Raw genomic sequence first — 24,052 nt, 5'->3', positions numbered from 1 at the left:
ATTCTTATTCTCTTCTTTGTCTTATTCTAGAAGATGTTATATTTGTCTAAGACAATTCCTCTCGAGGATAGGTGTCTTTTGTACAAAGATCTCTTCTCCTCTAAGGATCTCCTTTACACATACTACAAGATATCCCTTTTCAACTATCTTATCCTTTCTTAAAGAGTGCAAAACTCTCTTGCTTGGATCTATGACATTGTTGCATTTTTGGGGTATCTTCTTTTGTGATGAAGGTAGGTATCCTTGTTCTACTTTGCTTATGATATAAACATTACACTTTTTGAGCAATGGGTCATTCTCGGAACCAGAGCACAGACTCTTAGAGCGAGATGTCTCCATTTTTTTCTTTTATGCAAGGTGATTATTCTCGGAACCAGAGCACAGACTCTTAGAGAAAGATGTCACGCTTTTGTACTATACATATACAGGTTGTAGCATACTCGGGCATAGACTCCTATGAGGTGCTTCTAACCTCACTTACACACACATGCACGAGGTTGAGTGGAACTAGCAGCATAAGGCTAGACTTTCTCACTCTCCTCCCTTACATGGATCACCTAGACAAGATCTAGGGGCGAGAAGTCCATGTTTTCTCTCACTATTCTTTTCATGGATCACCAATGTGTGTATTCATGCTTTTTTTCCTTTCTTTCTTCTCTTTGCATTTTGTTTCCATTTACATCCTTCATCTTGTGTTAGAGAACTCTCAAATCCTCACACTCTTTGTTGTGTTGGAATTGAGGTTTAGTCCTCTTTCTTACCAAATGATTCTCCATTAGTTTTTAATCTCATATCGAATCTTCTTGTGAGCATTTGTCATCAATTTTCTTTAACAATTCGAAGTGGTAAACATGATACCCTGTTTCAACTCACTAAAATTAGCAAGCCGAAACAGGGGGGGCATATAGCTACCCTCGAATTTTCATCACCTTCCTTAGTAAGCATTAGGTGATTTTGTGATCTAACGTGTGTTTTAAGGTGCGGTTCCTAACTGTGTACTGCAGATACCGCTGGGGGCTTCGTTCGACAGACTTATGGATATATCCTTTTTCAAATAATGTTTACTTTTCTGTACTTTAGCTTGCATATGCACGTAGTGTTCATATGACCGCTAAAGTGGGGGCTAAATGTAGCGTCGTAAATTGTACGCACTTGCTAGGGTACAATTTCACACCTAGTTTAGCACCCGCCTTGGCGCATTTTGCATTTTGCATTGCATTTCCCCTTTAGCACTTAATTAATTAAATTAATTAGGTCTAAGGTTCTATTTTATCATCTCCCATATCATAAAGTTGGGCCCTTTCATTAAAGTGTGCCCCTTTCATTTTATTCCTCCAATACATCATTTAATCAAAAACCCTAATTAGGTCCTATTTTGAACTTGGGGGCTTGGTTTCGGGGGTCAAAACATCTCGAAATCACCTGTAACTTCGGGATTCTCTCTAAAATCATCATATCTGACGGCCCTGAAAATTTGGTGAAAAGTTGTTGGGACCATGGCGCCCGGAGTGCAACATGGTCCCAGACATTTTTCCCAAAATTTTAGGAGCGCGATCCAATCATAAAATAAAGCTTAACCCCAAGAAATTGGCGGGAGATTCAATCTCTAAGTCGGCCTAAAGTTGAAATTAAGACCTAGGGTTTCATATATAAGAGCTCTCTTTCTTCATTGAAAAGGATCCGATTTTCTTTTTCAGGAACCTCATATGCAGCGAAAGAGCAGATCTTTGAAGACTTCAATAACATTCAACATCCATCCATCAAACATTTATCAATTTCATTCATCCATTTAGGGCTTGAAAGACATTGAAGAACAATAGGAGATTACTGACTGAAGATTGGCTTGTACTCCTCCCTTGAGGGTTGGGTATGATTTCATGTTGTTTTCATGTCTTTGCATAAGCTTCAAATATCCTTTATTCATGCTTTAGATCACTTTGCATCTTGATTTAGAGCATTTACACTATCATTTACAAGCAATTAGGGTTTACTTTCTAGGTTGCTCTAGTTTTCTTTCTTGCATTTAAGGACCTTGCACACACACTAGGTCTGCACACACAATACATTTTACAATACAACTTGGCTATTCGTGGAGGTGGAAATCACCGAAGCGGGGGTTTGACTAAGGCAAAACCCTATATAGCCGCCCATCCCCTTTTCAGATATAAGTGCAGGTTTCGGGACTCGGACGACGCCACAAGTTACAGATCCGGAAGAAGCAGACGGAGACCAAACAACACATCAAGTTTCAGAGCAAAAGACCAGGACAAGGGCGTGGAGCGCCCTGGTCCTGCCAGGACAGGGGCGCTGGGCGCCCTGGTCCCTGGGACAGGGGCGCTGGGCGCCCTAGTCCTCCTGACAGACAGCATTTTCAGTATTTTTGATAGCTTGCCAGGTTGCAAAACAGCAGTTTCCGGAGCAGTTTCAGGTGCAGAATCAGGACAGTGGTGCCCACACCCCCATCCCGAACATTTCACTTAGATTTTAACTCCGGGTACACATTTGCATTCTTGTCTTGTCCTTGTGTTTACATCTTTCCATTGTTTAAGTTAAATTCTGCAATCTCGTTATTAGTTCATACTTGTACTTTGGGGTTAGGGATTGAACTTGCATCATTTTATCTTTCAATTGCAACAAAGGAATAGAAATCCTAATAGGTAGCCCGTGGCTCTCTCTTCCACAAGAAGAAGTAGCCAATTGTGTGATACCTCTAGGCTCTTTCGTATTCCGCAAGTGTGTGGTTGAAAGTGAGATTAGGGCATGTTTGCTTAGTGTCACTTTTTCTCCTACACAGTTTGTAAGATGAAAAATGTAATCAATCAAATGGTTAATGTAAATGTTCATAGATGGTAAAAAATGCATGAAAAATGGATACACAAATGTAAAAAAAAATGTGTATATGATGATTTCTAAATGAATGCACTTTTAAAATGAATGAACACATGTTGAGACAAATGTTTATGTTATGATTCTAACTGACTTAAAATATGACTAAGTGAAATGATAATGCAAATAAATGCAATTAAGGGATAATGAATAACTGCACCTTAATGCAATTAAAAGGATGATGAATGCATCTTAATGAATCCTAGATGAAATTTTTAAGATGAGAATAAAATGAATGAGTAGAAGAGTATATTGGATGGACAGATGAATGTACTTGACTAATAGATAAATAAATGCAAATGAATGTACTTTAAAAAAAATTAAATGATGATGAATGATTTTGAATGATTTAAAATACATCTAAATGTACCTAGATAGCTAAATGAATGTACGTTAATGGCTAATAATGGAAGTAAATTAAATGATGGGAAATTTAGACAAAGGAATCTAAAGGCACTTTATTTGTAATGATGAAATGATGTAAGGATGATAATGTAAGTAAATGATAATGAATGCAACTAAATGATATTAGATGCACTTAAATGAATATCTAAAATGGATGTAATGAACCTATATGCAAGTAAATGATAATGAATGAGATGTATTTAAATACAACTAAATGTAATGGAATGATAATGTCATGCGTTCATGATAGATGAATGCAAGTTGGTGAGAACTTGCATGATGCACTAATGATGTATCAAAGAACTTCGTCATGATTGTACCCAGGACCAATTCATATTAAATAACTTCTTGTATTTTAACTTGTTCACACTTGCATACAAAACCATAAATATGACTAATGAATGATCAAATGGATGGGTGATATGCAACAGAATGCAATATAAATAGATGAGGTGAAATGACGATCCATAGTGCTTTATTTTTCATCATTGAGCATGGTAGTATCAATCTTGGATGAGGTAGTAGGAACCAAGTTTGGAGCATTGTACCTATAAACATGCAATATAGATAAAACATGATGGACCCTCCATTCTGGTTCATGCGCAGACAGTCGAGGTATACGTTGTAGTCAGTAAGCCATAGTGATCCATGACTAGATTTTTTTTTTCTTTTGCATATGATCACATAGCTTAGTGAACTTCCCACATAGACACCATTAGTACATGCCCCAAAACTTCATTGGAACAATTCGCAGATGAAAAACAAATGATACTTAGGAACCATCCTGGCTACTCTAATCACTTGTGGATATCCTGAAGTAGCGTAGGAACTTAATATAAATGAATAAATAACTTGTCAAACTGACCAAGTACTTGAGAGCTTAAACATAATTTTCTTGTCAAAGAAAATGTTATCATGTCTTTGTTTTGGTAAGGAAGGATGCATCCTTGTTAAGACATTTGTGTGTCGATGTTGATTGTTTGGTTTGATTTGATAAGTGGTCATTGTTGGAGTAGCTCAAAATGTTTGTTTGATGTTTGTTCCGATGTGTATGTACAAAGGATATCATGCGTTGCAAGGTTTTTGATTGATTTTTTTGATGTTTTATGGTGTTTTATGGTGTTTTTGGATTTTATGAATGTTTTCGAATGTTTTTGGATTTTGTGAGACAGTTTTGAATGAAAAACTTAATGAATCACACGTAATGCAGAATCCACTTCCATCAATAGGTTAAGAGCATTGCCCCCAGTTTAGATATTACTATGAAAAGCAGGATGCAAGAGGCATGAAGTACTATCCCTGATTGCAGATCAATAACAAGTCATGGTTTGACTGATGGATGCAATGAATGCAATCACAACAAGTTTGAAAGACAATGGAGCCATAGCCTTTACGAGTGGCGCCTGTTTGCCAGATTTTCACCATCGTACTTACCCAAGGTGCCACTGGAGTGGTTGTTCACCGTTTGGATGCATGATTTTTCTTTACTATTTTGTTTTTTTTTGTATTTTCTTCAGGACATTTATTTGAATATTTTTGGTGTTCTTTCTGATATGTATTGGAGCCTGATGCTCTATACAACTTATGTATGAAACCGTTCGAGGTGCATGTTGTTGATCGGATCTGCTAGCGGTTCTCCTTCTGAAGTAGCCAACTGATATGCCCGGAACCCAAATACAATAGTGATAACATATGGACCCGACCAGTTTGATTCAAACTTTCCCTGATGTTTTCTATTTGGTTGGTTATGAGGATTCTCTATAAGAACAAGATCACCTACCTCAAATGTACGAGGTCTAACCAGGTGATTATAGCTTCTACTCATGCGCTGCCGATAGGCTTTGAAGTGGTTGTATATAGCTTGTTGCCTTTCATCAAGTAGTTCCAAGTCTTGAAGACGAGAGACTCGATATGCTTCATCATCTATCAAATTATGCAAGGAAACCCATAGACATGGTATCTCAACCTCAATAGGAAGGATGGCTTCTACGCCATAGACCAATGAGTAGGGAATTGCGCCTATAGGGGTTCGAATGCTAGTTCGATACGCCCATAGTGCTGGATTTAATTGAACATGCCAATCACGATCGGCATCATTGAATGTCTTCTTAAGGATTATCAATATATTATTATTCAATGCTTCAGCCTGACCATTGCCTTGTGGGTAATAGGGAGTGGAAAAGTGGTGTTGGATGTGAAACTTCTCACAGAGCTCACAGACATCTTGATTTTTGAAAGGAAGCCTGTTATCTGTGATGATGGACATGGGTACACCATACTAAAAGATGATGTAATTAAGGATGAATGAGGAGATCTTCTTGTTGGTGACTTGGGTAAGTGGAACAACTTCGATCCACTTTGTGAAGTATTCGGTGGCGGTAATATTGAATTTGTGGTCGTTGGATGAAGATGGATGAATTTTACCCACAAGGTCAAGTCCCCATTGGAAAAAGGGCCATGGTGTTGTGATTGTTTGCAATTCATGTGCTGGTGCATGTATCAGGTCTCCATGAACTTGGAACTTCTTGCATTTTCTAACAAAATAGTAGGAGTCTTTTTCCATGGATGACCAATAGTATCCAGCATGCATGATCTTCTTTGCTAAGGAAGGACCACTTGAGTGAGTCCCACAAATTCCTTCATATACCTCTTCCAAGGCCTTTGTTGTCTCATCCTATTCCAAACATCGAGGAGAGTACCATCAAGACTGCATTGGTAGAGGGTTTCAGTAATGATGGTGTATCGAGCGATTTGGCGAATTAAGGTTTCGCATTGGTTATTCAATTGGTGAGGAGGGAGTGTGTGATCGTGAAGGTAGGTGTAGAACTCACCGTACCATGGGGATTCAAAACCGACAAGGTGACATATCATCTTGGATTAAGGGATATCATAAGAGGGAATCCAAAGTTGTTCTACCAAGAACTCGTAGCGTGTTGAATTATGTGAAAAATCTAGGAGAGATGCAACGATAGCCATGGCATTAGTAACTTGATTCTGATCTCTGGGTATCTGCTCAAAGGTGATAGTCATAAATGATGCTTTTAAACTGTCCACTATTTGCTTGTACGACATGAGTTTATCATCCTTGGTCTGATATTCATCTATGACTTGTCGAATGACTAGTTGGGAGTCGCCATATATTTGTAGCTCTTTCAGTTTCCATTGTATGGTTAGTCTGAGTTTGGTGATCAGGGCCTCATATTCTGCTATGTTGTTTGTACATGGAAAATTTAACCTGTAAGACTTCAGGATGTTGTCACCTTGAGGTGTGATAAACAAAATGCCTGCCCCTGAGCCATGCCTAGTATATGAACCATCAAAGTAGAGCTTCCATGGTTGTGTTGTTGTGATCATGAATATCTCTTCATCTGGGAAGTTAGAAACAAGAGGATGATCGCCTATGAGGGGTGCATCGACCAACTGATCTGCAATAACTTGGCCCTTGATAGCCTTGTGGTCCACATAGTCAATGTCAAATTCACTCAGAATCATCACCCATTTGGCCAAGCAGCCTGTCAATGTTGCTTTATTGAGTAAGTACTTTAGTGGATCGATCTTGGTAATGAGTTGTACTTTATGTGTCAATAGGTAGTGCCTCAGTTTAGTGGCTACCAAGATTATTTCTAGGCAAGCTCACTCAATAGGTGTGTAATTGAGTACATAGCCGACTAGTGTGCGAGAGATGTAGTAAACAACACACTCTTTCCCTTCTGCATTGTGTTGTGCCAGCAATAATCCTAATGTTGTATTTGTTGCTGAAATATAGAGCAATAGAGGTCTACTTGGAGCTGGTGGGATCAACAATGGTATATTCATGAGGTAGTCCTTGAGCATTTGGAATGCTTGCTGGCATCTAGCATCCCATTGAAAGTGGATGTTTTTGGGTAACAGGTGTGTAAAGGGATGACACTTATCTTCTAGTTGTGCAATGAATCTTCGGATGGATTGTAGCCACCCTTGTAATGTCCTTAGCTGACTGATGTTCCTTGGAGGTGGCATGTCCATGATTTCTTTGACCTTTGTCGAGTCGACCTCAATGCCTTTACTTGAGACAATGTATCCTAGAAGCTTCCTTAAGGTTACTCCAAAGACACGTTTATTTGGGTTGAGTTTAACATGATATTTTTCTAGTCTGTCAAAGATTTTCTCTTGTTAATGATTTTTTCAGTAAGTCATCGACATAGTCCTCCATTATGGTATGCATCATATCATGAAATATGGTGGTCATTTCTCTTTGATAGGTCGCCCCTGCATTCTTTAGACCAAAAGGAATTACGTTCCAACAATATGTTCCCCATGGACATGTGAAGGCAGTCTTATGTTGATCTTCTGGTGCGATCTTTATCTAGTTGTAGCCTGAAAAGCCATCCATAAGAGAAAGCATGGCATGTCCTACTGTTAGGTCCACGATCATGTCAATGTTTGGTAGGGGGAATTCATCTTCAGGACATGCCTTGTTAAAATCTCAGAAATCTATATAGATACAGATGCCCCCATTTGGTTTTCTAACAGGTACAATGTTGGAGATCTAATCTACATAATCGATTGGTCGGATGAAACCAACATCTAGGAGTTCTTAAGTTCTGCTTTCACTAGTACTGCAATCTGGGGGTGCATCTTGTGAAGCTTCTATTTTACGGATTTAGCCCCTTCTGCCACGGTGAGGTGATGCATGACCAAATTAGGATCTAGACCAAGCATGTATGCATATGACCATGCAAATTTGATCTTACGCTTCTGGAAGAATTATACAAACTTAGGTTGTTCCTCTAGAGTTAAAAGAGATGCCAGATGTATTTGGTGAGGAGTCTCAGAGGTCCCCACAAAGAATTCTTTTGTTTCCTTGATGAGGATTGTTGATCGTTCTTAATTTGCATTGGAGGGGAGGATGTCAACCCTTTCATCTATAGGTGCCTCAGAGAGGTTTTCACCATTGGATACACTCTTTCTTTTTAACTTTTTTGGGATCAAATAGTGCCACAGTGTGGTTTTCGCTAGAAGATCCATGTTTTATTGTGATATTTTTGCAGCTGAAAGGTTTGGCATCCGCCCCAAAGTATGTTGCGCTATTAAGTTCGATGGTGAGTCCAACTTTGTGATCCCTGCTTGGTATGTTATCCTGTAGTTCCAAAAAGTCAATGGTCGCCTCATCGTTTTGGAATTGGTCAAGGCATGGGCGATTTGGTTGGTTCCATTCGATGAGTTCAAGATGAATAATGGGCATTACCTCATCGATCAGGTTAAGCTCATAAGATGTGTTAGTGAGGGTTAAGACATTGTGGTGAAGGTCATTGATGGTACTCTCCCTATCAGAATCATGCATTGGATGAGACGTAGGGTCTGTGGAAGGTGTTTCCAGTTCAGGAACCCAAGAGGTTTTAATCTGTGCTTCTCCATAAACAGGGATTTATTTGCGAGGTGGAGGGAGAGATGTGTCTTCCTCATCTAAAGTATTGAGATGTATGAAATCAAATTCCCACTCATGTGAGCCGGTCTCTGAGTCACTTTCTAGTATCCGATTACTATACCAAACTAGGATATCTTTTGAGTTGAACACTGCAGGTGTAATCAGCTGATATACTTTTGGAGATGGAATGTTTGGTGTTGTGGGGAGGATTATTGGTATCATTGAATCTAATACTGGGAGTATCGGTGTTGTTGAATCTGCTTTTTCTGATGGGATTATCAGTACTGTTGATACTGTTGGGGGTTCTGATACTGCTAATGGTGTTATTGATGCGGTCGTTGTTGCTGATGGGGTTGTTGGTTTGATTGGTGTTGTGGATGGTATTGATGGGATTCTCAGCCTTATTGGGGCAGTTGTTGTGGTTCTTGGTGTTGCTGATATAATCAAGGGTGGCCTCTTTAGAGTATTAGGCTAATATAGAGGTTTTTTGGATTTCCCTTTGAATCTGAGCTTAGGAAGAGCCTCCTTTTGAAAACCTAATCTAGTGTTATCTTTGGGCTTTAATTCAGGTTGCAATGGCTTGTGTCATCCTTGCTTGCAAGGTCCCAAATCACTCTGACAATCATGGCCCATTCTTTGCGTAATGGTAAGGCCTTTGCCATATTGATCTATAGGAAGCTTAGCCTATGGGATTTCCGTAGTGATAGGGTCTTTATAGATCCATTATGTTAAGTCCTCATCTCTGGTTTCCTCTTCTTGACTTTTTCCAAGGATAAAAGGTGCCAAAGTGCATGTTGGCTTGACCAGTGGTGTTTAAAGTAACCTTTGAGGCTTACCATGAGTTATAGGGGAAGTGGGTAGTTTCCCAACACAAAAGAGTTGGCTTAGATTGTATTCCCCATGACCTTCCTCTGCTATTTTCATTTTTAGCTTCTCTTGCTTTGGTATAGTGGTGTCTAAACTAGAAACAGAGGCTGGATTAACATATGACATGGATGGGATAGCTTCTCTGTTGTTAGGAACAGTAATCTCTGGCTGATGGTTGATATTGTTACAATATGCAAATGCATTTGCATCACCAAGGATTGTAATTTCTACACCATTATGAGGAAACTTGATACACTAGTGATAGGTGGATGGAACGGCTTGCATTGTGTGTATCCAAGGTCTTCCTAACAAAAAATTATATGGTAGAGGAAGGTCTAGAACTTGACATATGATGTGCTTCACCACTGGGCCCACTCGGATTGGCAACACAACTGCTCCTTTGGAAGAACGCTTCGCATCATCATAGGCTTTTATGGTTATCTTTTTGCGAGGGTCCATTGATTCAACTGCATATCCCAATGTTGTGACCAACTATAATGTGCATATATTCAGGCCTGATCCATTGTCAATCAAGACTCACTTGATACTGTGTTGGTTGATAAATCCTTCAATATGGAGTGAGGCATTATAAGGTTGTTGGAAGGATGTATTGTCGCTTTCAAAGAAAGTGAGACATGGTGATGACCTCAGATTACCAACCATAGCTTGAAATTGATCTGTATTAAGATTGGCAGGGACTGATGCCTCTTGAAGAGCTTGATCCAAGATTGTTTTATGAGACGGGGATAGGCGCAAAAGCTCTAAGATGGATATAAGTGCGGGTGTCTTATCTAATTGTTCCATAAGGTTATACTGCTTTGGGATGGAGGTTGTGTCTTATGGAGCTGCTTTAATGGTGATCTTGCTACGATGCGTAACAACATTGCAGGTAGGGTTTGGATCTTTGATGGTGATGGTTGCAATTTGATCATTGGCATCATATAGGTGATTTACAGTATAATTATAGGATGCTCGCGTATAGTCAGTTGTATCTGTATTTCACCCTAAAGTGGAAGGACCCCTTTGATCTTGTGATGGAAGCGGATTCTCAAACATGAGATGATCATTATTTGATATTTTGGGGTTGTGTCCTTCGATTTCAATCTCTCCTCGATTAAAAAGATCTTTTAGTCTATGGCGGTTACTTGTTTTATGCCCTTTCCCTTGGTGGAATTTGCAATGTTCATTATCTCTCCACCATGGAGGTTTGACCTGAGGTTCGTAGTTAGATGTCTTTGGTAAGGTCATTAGATTTGAAGAGACCAATTGATGCAACACTATTTCGATAGGTTCCCCTAAGGGAGTGTATGCACGTTTTGGTTTATAACTTTGTTGTCGTTGTCTCGGTTCCTCTTGCGATGCATTACAACCTTGATTTTGTGGAGGAGCAACCGTGTTGTTTTTAGGAGGGGGATTTACCTCACAAATTGGACCATAGGTTGTGCAATCTTTATGGTTCTCGCATCTACAACCCTATCATTGACGATGTTTTTGTTTTTATTCCAGAAGTTGGGTTAATCACTATTAAAACACGGGCGAGGGCCATTTTTGGTTCATTGTATATCTTGATAAGTCCCTTTTTGATAAGGACTCTTTCACATTTTAATCCCTGGGTGATCATGTCATTAAAGGACTGTGTGCCCTTCATGTCTATGTGGAATTCCATTTCATCGTTCAAGTTGGAAATAAATATTTCCACTAGCTCCCATTCAGGTAGATGAAGAGAATGTCTACTAGATAGTTGTCTCCACCGTTGCAGGAAAGCTGAAAATAGCTCCCCTAGCTTTTGTTTGGTATTGCATAGATCTGCCATGGTAACATCGCATTCTATATTGTGTGAATAATGTGCAATGAACTTTTGGACTAGTTCTTCGAATGTCCTAATGCCACCTGGTAATCGGGAAAACCATTGTGTGGTTGTCCCTCCCAAACTCTGAGGAAAGAGGCACATTAGATATGTGTCTTCATATGTCACTTCTAGGCAAGCTGAGTGAAATTTTCTGACATGATCTCTAGGGTCTCCTTTTCCCCGACACTTTTCAAACTTAGGTGTTTCAAACCCTCACGGAATAGGTGGCACATGTAGATTCTTGTCAAAGGGATAGGGAGAAATATCATTAAGTGAAAACCGAGTAGTTTTCACACCACTGTGGAGTTGTTGGGCTAGATTCTTGACTTGTTGCCTCAACATGTCAATGTCATTAGAAGGAGGAGGAGGTGGGGGATTTCCTTGATTAAGGTCATATATAAAGTTATCTCAACCTCTTCCACCCTCATTACAGCTATGGTGTTCCGATGTTTTCCGTAATTGTGTGGTATCAAAATCATAGGGTAGTTTGGCTCCCTCTTGAGCAAGTCTCAAAAAATGAGAGCATCGACGTTGTTTTTGAGGATTTCATCAAAAATTCAATTGAAGAGGGGGTTGTTCTATGCCCTTTCTATTTCTTCAGGAGTGGGAGTACTATGATTTTCATCATTTTCATTTCCTCCAATGGCTTCTTGAAATTCATTGAGATTTTCATCCTCCTCCTCTTTGATCTCTAGTTGTCTAGTTCTCAATCTGGTTTGAGCCATTTTGTTTGAAAGTTACTTTTTAAGTTTGGTGAAAGTGATTATGAGTTGGTAATGGAATGAGAGATGAATGTTTTGTGAAGTGTTTAGAATACAAATCTCTAACACTGAAGGTTTGATGTTACCAAAGTCCTTTTACGAATTGCTTGTTTGTGTTTTGTTAATAATGTTGATATGATAAGGTATAGCAAGGTCTAAGATGTGTTACAAACCAAGCTACCTAGTAATGAGAGGATGCACTCATAGACTAGTTTTAACCTGTGTAGAAATGCCTCCTAGGATGAGTTTATCCTAGATGTAGAGACACTCTAAAGAGTGATGTGTTGTTTTGATTCAAGCAATATCTAAAAAGAACTTAGGACAAGACCTTTTTATGTTTTGAGAGTTGAAATGGATTAATGATGTATGAATGTGAGAGTGGATGAGAACTTCAATAAAAACTTTGTGTTAAATATGGGACAAATTCTTCCTCTTCTCTCTCGGGGGTTGGTGGTTCTTCTCGAGCTATGTTATATGTAATGCAAATGTCTAGAAAGAAGGCAGGGTTGATTTTGCCTCCTTTGTTTTTATGATAACTCAAAGCTCTATATTGAGTAAAAGCTTTGTTGTTCAAAGGCTCTTTATTGAACTCATTGGATTTTCCTTGAAGATATAGGCGCATATGATGCAAGAAGGCTCTGTGTGAGACAAAAATTTGTCTATTGAGATAGAAAAATTTCCTTCTTTTGATGAAAGCCTTTGAGCTCAACGGTCTTTCCTTTAAATTGATATGTTGATGAAGATTCTGTTTTCTCAAAATGTGAAGGATGGCCATATAATTTGGTATCTTGTTTTCACTTTGTTTTGATTTTTTCCAAATGTTTGGTTTTGAAAATTTGTGTTGGATGAATACTTGTTTTTTAATTGGTTTTGACTTTCTTTGACAAGAAAACAAAGCAAGCACACAATCACAATAATGTTGCCTCAAAAGGCACAAATAAATGTGTGTCTAAATCAACCCAATCTTTGAACTTTTTGACCCCTTTCAAAAAAAAAAATTGTATGTTTTTTCAAAAGCTTGAAGTCGGCTCAATTTATCACTGGTTTGACACAAAATGAAGACACTTCAAACACACTTTATCCCTAAGGTCAAATGGCCAGTTGCGATAATTTCAGCCGACATCTTGATATTTCTTCAACTTTGTTACTACATACCTTATGAATCACGTCGTAGCAGGTAAGGATGTGATATACTAAGTCTTGTGCGAGCATAACAAATAGATGATCCCTATGATGGGGGAGTCACCACTTTTATCAAGCTACAAGTAGCCTTTCAAAAATCCCTATTTCTACTCAAGGAAATATGTATGGTGAGTATCTTGGGAGGAAAACCATCTATGCTCTTGCACTGAACTTATCACAAATATCCTCAATCAATAGAACGGGTGGATTTCTATATAAAAAGGTGTCTAGTAATGTTCGATATTTTTGGACATAAGTTCATTCTACAGTGACTCACTTAAGAGCCTTGTAACTTGTGGTGGGGCCCATATGTCCTTTCGACAAGTTACACTATAGAAACAACTATACCCAAGGCTACAACTTTTGCTCACACCTGATTTCTATAGTGGCTCAAAGGATTTACCGTGCGAGGTCGTTCCCAAGAGTGATGTCTCTTGGCAGTCCTCTCTTAACAAGATTAAATTTGGAGTGTTGCTAACACTTTTTTCTTGCACCTAGGACCATGAAAGCCAAGGGAGAGGATAGTGTGTGTTAGAAGTAGGACCACTCGACAAACTTTGCACAAGTGTGCCAATCACCAAAAACACTTGTTTTATTAAACCAAGTTTATAGCAATGTGATATAACTATTTGGAGATGTTGCTCCATCAAAAATGGTGTTCTTTTTAACTCCAAGGCAAAATGTTTTTGTAATCTAGGAACTTGAAATCCTGGTCAACTGAATTGAGAACACGTTTTGCTTTAAAGTAAATCAATTGAACTTGAAGGGACAAATGGCTTGTTCTTTTTAATCTTGCCCAAAACAAAGTGTTGATTGTGAATTTTAGTTTGATGCAAGAAATGAAAAATTGTCTTGTTGATTTTAAGCACCAAATTCAAATTGTCCCTAACTTGCAAAAATAAATTTTGTTTGGTTTGGAGTTTTGTGGTTCTTTTTAACTAGACAAGTGAGATTCTTTTTACAAGCCCAAACAAAATATGTGATTTATTTTATACCCAAAAAGAAGTGTGAAGTTTATTTAAGCTAAAATAAGAAGTGAATTCATTTTAAACCAACTTTGAAAAAGTTAGTAAAAAAGACAAATTTACTTCCTAATCTAATTTAAAAACCTACACAAAAGATAAACAATTAGTAAAAATGAAAAAAAATGAAATTTTGGTGGGCTTCTACAAGCCTAGATTTTGATTTCCAGTTACAAAAAGTTTTTTACAACTCTCTATTATAATAGTGCTACTCTGTGTGAGAACATAAGTGCTATTTAACACGAAAGCGCTAAAAGAAGTGCAAACACGCTATAAAAAGAGACAAAAGCGCTAAAAGAACTCTTTCAAATAGAATTAATTCTATCAAACAACAAACTAAAAGCGCTAAAACCAGACATGATAGCGTTATTTAATGGTCAATGGCGCTATAAGAAGGACAATAGCACCAGTTGGGAGACAATAGAGCTATTATTAGGAATAGTAGCACTAGTACCAACTTTCGAAGGCGCTAAAGCATGACCTGTGTGTCAATTAAAACATGAAAAAGTTAGTAGTTTTCAAAAAGATGATTAGAAGGTTGCATGTTCGATTCACATCGAGTTCACCAAATGATGCTCTGCAAAAAGGATGGTTAGGATATTGTCAAGACAAACACAAACTGTCGTGCCCAAACTTTAGGGCACAAAAATGGAACAACAAAATTTTTTTTTTGACGTCATGAATTCGCAACATATTCTAAATATAATAACTTTAGTAAAGTTTTGCCTTATCTAAGATGTATATAAACTTTACTTCTAAGGTTAGGTAAATTAACCAACTCGAGCGAGCGACTTGTTTGGTGGAGGTTAATTAGCATCGCGGATTAGTTAGCTAGCTCAATTACTTAAGATAAGTTGTCGCTAATTAAATCAGGGGATAATTGATTATCTTATTGTATTAAATCATTCCCAATCCATATAAGGATAATGCTATTAATTAATTGATGCACATGCGAAATTATTATATACATCCAACCGATGAGGGTTCGAATTACTATAATGTCATCTGCCCCCCTAAAACCGACAATAAGCTAAGGCCAATTCTAATTTTCCCTAAATCCCTTGATTTTGTCAATTAAATTTCAATCCGACCAAAAATCGGTCTCCAGGGCTTAAGGTTCATAAATTTACAAATTCCTCCTATTAAATTTTCCTAACGTCCAAATGTATGGGGGAAAGTCTATTGATTAATTAAATATATTGATGGACTTAATGCATGGTGCATCCAACTATAATAACCCCCTTTGTTTTTTTTAAATCCCTTTAATTTTAAAATTTTAATCCCCTAAAGAATAAAAGGACATATAATAATTCCATTATTAAATTAACCCCGAATATATATATATTAAAAAATCAAGGTTTAAAATTCCAATTTAAATGGACATATAATAATTCCATTATTAAATTGACCCCAAATATATACATTAAAACCCAAGTTTAAAATTCCAATCTAAATTTCTTATATATATATATATATATAAAATCATATATATAAATTCTTAAATACTAACCCTCATTATAAATTAAAAATCAAATTATAATGTTCCAATCTAAATCTCCCATATATATATATATATATATATATATATATATATATATATATATATATATATATATATATATATATATATATATATATATATATATGTGTGTGTGTGTGTGTATATACATATCTATATATATACACACACACATATATATATATATATATATATATATATTCCTAAAATGCTAACCCTAACCCGAAATTGGGTTAGGGTTGCTTTTCTATATATTACTCCTTGTTTTATTTTTTTATCATTTAATACCCTAACCCGAAATGGGTTAGGGTTTATATTACCCTTTTCTTTGTTTTTGTTTCTCTTCTTTTTTTTGTTTAGGGTCTGACTACAGGTACGGAGGCAGAGGGTTTCACATGGGGAGAGGCGGAGGAAGTGGAAGGGTTTCCCGGGCGCCGTTGTGCATACACACAGTGGCTGCAGTGTCGCCCACTGTGTGTACACACAGTGGCGGACGGCATAGCCGCCGCCCACTGTGTATACACACAGTGGCGGGCGCCGCTCACTGTGCGTAGCACAGTGGCGGCCGCGACCGCCCACTGTGTTACACACAGTGCGGTGCCCTTCGGCACCGCCCACTATGTGTAGCACAGTGGCTCAGCCGTGGCCGTCCACTGTGTTATGCACAGTGGCCCGCGTGTCTCCAATTTCCCCGTTTTCTTTTTTTTTTAAAAACACAATTTAATATATTTCGTGTTTTGAAAAGAATGTTATATGATGTGTTTTTTTTTTTTTGAATATCAAATATATATTATGTATATTATATTTATATATATATATATACACACGGTGCACAATATCATTTATGAATATGAAAATATTTTCTTCTACAGGCATCCACAGAGTATATTTTTAGATGCAGAATATATATATAAAGAAGTGTATTCTGCATTATATTTTAAACACAGCAGTATATAATCTTTTATATATTCTGTAACAGGGATGCACAAGTTCAGAATGAATCTTTTATTTCGTTGTTACAGGGGTATGCACATACAGGAAGCTTATATATATATTTATATATATAGGTATATATTTTCAATATATATACTTATATACCTATAGATATATATAATTATATGTTGGGATAATAGGGCTAAAAACCCTTATATTGATTTGAGATTTTAACCATTTACATTCTGTTTTTAGTCTTCTAACAGCATTTAGAATAGGTCTATTTTCTTCTTCCTTTTTATTTAAACTTTCTACAGAAATAAAACAATTCTGGTTCTCTTTTTTTTTGTTTTAACAGTCATAGAATAACAGAATTTAAACTATGCAAGTAAATAAGGAATCCTAATGCATTTTTCCTTTTTTTTTTCTTTTCTTTAATATTGCAGTAAATAACAAGTGAATAGACCAGATTTAAATGTAGGCTACAGCAAACTCAATAGACATCAAAATATAATAAAAATTACATGGCTTCCCAGAATGATAAGTTACAATAGCCCAAATATAAAAATGGGTAAATAATCTAACAGTCCCTTTTTTTTTTCTAATCTTTACACAGAAAATAAAGAATACATTTATTTAAACAGGAAGCAAATCAACTTAAGCCTTATATTTACATATGCACTTTCTCTTTTCTTTTTTTTTTGCTACAAATCATATGGTTACATTTCTTTCTTTGCTTTTCTGCATTTAATGGAAACCTGAAATCTGTACAAAACTCTCCAACAACACAATCTGCAACTCCTAGTCTGTTTCCAAACCACCTGCATGTAAGGTTTAGGACTGTGACCATGGGAAGCTCACCTCCCAGCCTAGGCTTACCAGAAGCCACCCCTGAGCTAGGAGAATCAAGACCTAGACAGGGTTACAACCAGGCAATACAACAAACAAGGGGAAAGAAAATAACACAACAGAGACACCCTTTCCCAAGCTGAAACGCCATCACAAAATATGATGCCTTATTAGGGTGGAAGTGGACCAAGTACCCTAGGGGAGAAATCTGCTAAATAAAACTTACAGCCAACTCATGGCACCCATGAATGCATAACCAGAATTCTTCCTTAATCCCTACACCCTTATGACCCCCAAAAAAAAAGGCAAACATGCCATATTTGCACCCCTTATGACCCCCAAGTAGAAATAACACAAAAGAAAGGCAGCAAGGGTCTCATGGATAGACCCTTGAGATCACTCTCAAAATGAGAGCCTCTCACCCTAAGGCTGTCAAACTCCTTCCACCCCCAAGACCAATCTTTCCTCCCAAGGAAAGGATGGTCTTGAACACTCCCCAAACACCACATTACATAAAACAGAAATAAACAAGAACACATAAATTTTACAATACAACAGAAATAAAGAATTACAGCAATTTCCATTCCAACATTCTATAACATTTTTACAATTTCATAAGAGGGGAAAAATAGTAACACCAACCTTGACCTACCAAGGGAAGTCTAAGGGAAAGCTTGGTGAAGAGCTGCCCAATCCACTAATTCTTTTCTGCAATCCTTAGCCCCCCAAATCTGCTATCCTCAAAATTGGTTTTCTTTCAAAATTTTCCAAAAATCTCCAAGGATGGAGAGTGGGTGATTAGCCCACTAAGCTTCCATTCTTAGCCTAAGAAGGCCTCTCTCACTCCTTCCAACCTCTTGGATAGAGTGAGAGATCTCCCATTGGGTTGGTCTTCCCTAGGTCTTACACACTCCCTAACCTAGGTGTCTAGAGAAGGGAAATGGAATGGGGAAGAGGGATTACTATCTCCAAGAAGGTTATCCTACCAAGGATGGCACTCCTATAGATGGAATTCGTCCATCTTGGGAAAACCACTTTTTTGGGTGGTTAAACAAGTCCTAAGGGAAAGACACATGGCCAATTTTGGCCTTCACCCATAGGTACCCCATGAGGCCTAATAGAAAAGCTCTAAAATTGACTCTAGGAGTTGATTTGACCTTCAGAAAGTCCACCTGAAGTTAACCTACGGGTCAACTCTGAGTTGACCTTCCTTGTGGCTCACTAACCTAGATTTCTTGGTTCCTTCAAGGATATTTAGGAGATATAACAATTAACAAAAAATAAAACTCTCAAAAAGGTGACATGACAAATTGCCAACACAACATACTACATAGGTGTCAAGTGACACTACAAAATAATTCCACATCACAATATACACATGGCAATTGTCCCTTAAACAATTTAAACAATCCAATAAATACAAATTACACTCATGCAACATTTTACATTTACGAATAAAATACAGTACATACGGGGTGTTGTCTCTCCAAATAGACAACCCCTGGTTTTACTAACGCACATTGGCCTAGGCTTGATTCTCCATAATATTTCCATGGTCACATGGATATTTTCCTGCACATCTAAATGTAAACATTAGTACTTTCCAAATAGCCTCATATAATATATAACACAAAATCAGAATACAATACATTCATTCTGCAAAGACTTGACATTATAAAATACGATTTGTCACAAATCAAAGCAATTTCATCATAATCCTCAAAATTTGATCCATCTACAAGATATGCAAACATTTTTCTAACATTATAACAAACCCTGAAATTTAGATAATAACCTGCATCATCACAATATTACCCTAATCTAGAATCATATAATATTCTATCATCCACAAGGCATATAAATGAAGCATCCATATATATCAATGTTACCAAAATCATGGGACCATGTAAAGTTCTCTATCCATAGTGTGTCAAAACTAGCATCTAAAATAGTTCCAAAATGAATATAACTGAAGAGATAGGCTAGGTCGGGGTAGGGCCTCACACAAACACACAAGCAACAAACATAAGTGTTAGTGTTAGAAATCACAAATCAAACACTATCCTAAGCAAGCATATCAAGAGAGACACAAAACATAAAATAGAAAGCTTGATAAATCTAAGAAATGCAATAAGGCATCTCAAAATGCCCTCCACAATGCTTGTAGCTACTCCTCCCTTGTTCCTCTCCTCTCCAAGTTCCCAAATGAGTGTAGCTCTCAGTAGCTTTTTGCACTATTTTGGATGTCTTATGGAGGTTCAAGATTGTAAAATGGATGATTATGAGAATGCAAAAATGAACAAGCTAAAACAAGATATTATCTAATTATCTAATGTTAATTTTAGCCCAAAAAGACAAATGTGGATGATTATGCTAAATGCTCTCTAAATTTCACTATAAATTAGATGCATACAAGATTTCAGGATCTGGATTATGAAGAAATGAGCTCTATTTATAGGTAAAATGGAGCAATGGAGGGTTGAAAGAATAAAGCCATTATCCAATAAATAATGTCTTTATCCAATGGATAAACTCTTTTGCAAGAGTTAGTGAGGATAACCATGGTCAAAGCAATAAATCCTTGAAGAGACCCATGGGTCAAATGAGGGTTGAGTTAGAGGTAAAGTCTCTAACCATGGGGGCAAGTGGATTTGACCTTAAATGGTTATGTAAGAGCCATTAACGGTCTTGTAAGAGCCATTAATGGTCATGTAAGAGCCATTAGTGGTTTGGAAGACTTTAGGGGCTAGCTTGTTGAACACATAAAGCATTAAATGGTTTTCAAAGACTTTGAAGGCTTTGAGAAGTGACTCCAAGTTGCATGGGAATGTGACAATATTTAGGGGATGGATTAGGCTAATTAGGAATGGTTTAGAAGAGTCTAGAAGGGGATTTAGGATTGCAAGTGGGTTTGGTGGGTGAGGGAAAATAGGATTTAAATTTAAATTTAAATTTAAATTAATTTATTTCAATTATGGTTGCAACTTGCATTTGGAGGAGAATGCAAATGGGGGGAGTTTAAATGTTTTAATTATTTTTAAAAGAGGAAAGGGGATTAAATTAAATAAATAGGATTTTATTCATTTAATTGATTGTGAATTTGGTTTAATGAATTAATTGAAATAAATTGAACAGTTTATTTAATTAATAGGAGAATGGTTGAGGTTTAATTAATTAAATGTTAATTTAATTAACTATTGGCTAGTGGGTTTATTAATCAAATAAATAGTAAATATTCATTTAATTAAATGGACAGATTTATGTGACTACAGTAATATTCAATTTTTTTTGTCTAATCTTAATAAATAAAATACCTATATTTTAGTTTTACATGAAAATAGATTAATCAATTAAACTTAAAATTGAAGAACACAAGTAATGAATTGGGATTTTTTATTTTTTTTTATTTTTTTTACTTTTCTTGTGAATGTAGTCAAACTAAATATGATATTTTGTTTATATTATATATTGGTTGATTAATGATTAAATTAGATAATTTTAGTTTTTCTTAACATAAGAGTATTTTGATTTATATGTAATTATATATAAATAAAAAAGAAAAGAAAAGAAGTTTGAAAATAATGTTGGTTATAGTGTAGCAATAAAATATATTTACTTTGGTATTATTACTCTGACAACACTTATTTTCAACAATAACATTAATTTATTTTAACAACATTATATCTTTGGAAAAAATTCAGATGACTTCCAAAGAACACTATAGCTTAAGGGTTCATTTAAGATTCAAAAAATAATTCTTCTCAATATGGATATCTCTCAGGATATTTTACATAATTTTTTTAAATATAGGTATTGTTGTTGTAATAAGCTATTTTAGATGTGATTGAAAAACAGTAGCAATAAATTCAAATTTCATTTACTTTTTTGGTGAATGTAGTCAAATTGGTAAACCTTGTAAATATGGTGTTTTGTGTGTGTATTATTTGTTTATCTTGCATCTATTATATCTTGTTTTGTAGTTGTATATTTACACTTGTCACATCCCATCTTTCTACTTACTTTAATAATGCAATAAACTAATTAAATTATTAAGTTAATTATCTCATGATTATTCAATTTTGGATGGATATGATATAATTAGTGATGCACTGCAAAAAGGAATGTTAGGAACACACAAGAGTCAAACGTTAGTGTTAGTATCAATCAAAAATGAAATATGAAAGAAACTACAATCCTAAGCATGCATATCAAGAGAGATATCAAATATATTATAGAAAGCATACAAAAATGGAGAAAAGACACTAAACCCTCCCAAATGCTCTCTAACATGCTCATAGATGCTCCTCCCTTGTTCCTCTCATGTCCAAGTTCCACATGAGTGTAGCCCTCAACTTTTTGAACTACTATGGATGTCTTATGGAGATTCAAGATTTATGAATAATGAAGATAAAAGACTATGCAAATGCAAACAAACTAGATATGAGAAAATACCTAATTAATCTATATTGAGTTTAGCCAAAATAACAAACTAGATATGAGAAAATACCTAATTAATCTATATTGAGTTTAGCCAAAATAACAAACTAGATATGATTTTGCTCCTAAATGCTCTCTCAATTTCACTATAGGTTAGATGCATACAATATTTCTAGATCTGGATTAAGAAGGAATGGGCTCTATTTTTAGTAAAAACAAGGCAATGGATGGTTGAGATTGAGTAATCTCAACAAGGGTCGGGATTGATCGGTTTGTGATCCATGTGAGGGATTTCAACCCAATCCTAGGATGACAAATGTCATCATGAGATGGCTTGAGAGGAGAGGGAAGAAGCATTAAATGCTTGAGATGACATGAAGGTTACCTTGGGAGGTAAGGTTAGACTTGAGTTGAATGAATAAAGCCTTTATCCAATGAATAATGTCTTTATCCAATAGACAAACTCTTGTGCAAGAGTTAGTGGGGATAACCATAGTCAAAGCAATGAATGCTTGAAGAGACTCATGAGTTAAATGGAGGTTGAGTTAGAGGGAAAGTCTCTAACCATGTGGGTGAGTTGAGTTAACCATTAATCGTTATGTAAGAGCCATTAATGGTTTGGAAGACTTTAGGGGTTAACTTGTTGAAGACATAAAGCCTTTAAGGCTTTTCAAAGACTTTGAGGCTTTGAGAAGTGACTTCAAGTTGCTTAGGAATGTGACAATAATTAGGGAGGGTGATTAAGATAATTAGGAATGGTTTAGAAGAATCTAGAATGGGTTAGAAGAGTCTGGTGGGTTTGGTGGGTGAGAGAAAATAGGATTTTAATTAAACTAAAACAACTTTATTTCAACCAAATAGGTGCAACTTGCATTTGTAGGAGAATGCAAGTGGAGGGGGGGGGGGGGGGGTAGTTTAGGGATTTAAATAAATATTTATTTATTTATTTAGAGGAAAGGGTTTAAATTAAATAAATGTGCTTTATTCATTTAATTGATTTAGAATGTGGCTTGATAAATTAATTTAAATAAATTGAATAATTTATTTAGTTAATAGAAGAAGAGGTTGAGGATGAATTAATTAAATATTAATTTAATTAATTGATTTATTGATGGTTAAATAATCAAATAAATAGTAAATATTCATTTAATTAAGTGGACATATTTATGTGACTACATTTTCTCCTATTTGAGACGGTGTGGTTTATCGCATCATTTCAAATAAAGAAAGATAGGTGTGAAGAAATGTGCCACATAAATGTTAATTTAATGGGTGGTATGCCCCCTCAAGAGATGGGCCGATTTTTTTTGAAAAATTGGGTGATCTCTTGAAAAAGAGAAAGAAGTTGGGGATAGGGAGAATAGAAGAATTTAGAAATAATGGTGAAAGGATGGAGGAAAATGGGGGTCAAATGGCAAGCCAGTGAGTACCCTCAGGTCATGCAGGAGATATGGTGCAAATGCGGTGTTGTGCTTTTGATTGATGCTATATAATTGATCAAAATTGGTTGGACAATCTGGTGCAACCTATTGAATTGCCCCGGTTGAGTCAAAGTATGACAGTTGATGTCAGTTGTTCGCTTGGACGGGATAAAGTCTGAGTAAGTGAATCAAAGTGACATGTTGTGGCTTAGACAATTGATGTAATTGCCCGATGAAGTCAAGATATATGAAGAAAAATACTCGTTGAGACTTAGAAAATTGATGTAATTGTTTGTTTTGATTGTGTTTGATTGGTTGATCAATTGATAGTGTGTGCATTGTAGGTTGGTTGTGGTGAATTATAGCAGCCCCATTGAGACTAGGTCACTGTAATAAATGCATGTTGTAGTCTAGGATGTTCATAATTGATTACCTGATGAGACTCAAAGATACTTGATCAAAAAGTATATGTTGATAGTCTAGGTGTGCATGAGTCAATGTACCTGTGTAGACA

Source organism: Cryptomeria japonica, chromosome 11 (assembly GCF_030272615.1).
Source record: "Cryptomeria japonica chromosome 11, Sugi_1.0, whole genome shotgun sequence".
NCBI lineage: Eukaryota > Viridiplantae > Streptophyta > Pinopsida > Cupressales > Cupressaceae > Cryptomeria > Cryptomeria japonica.
Note: the sequence above shows the minus strand (reverse complement) of the source record.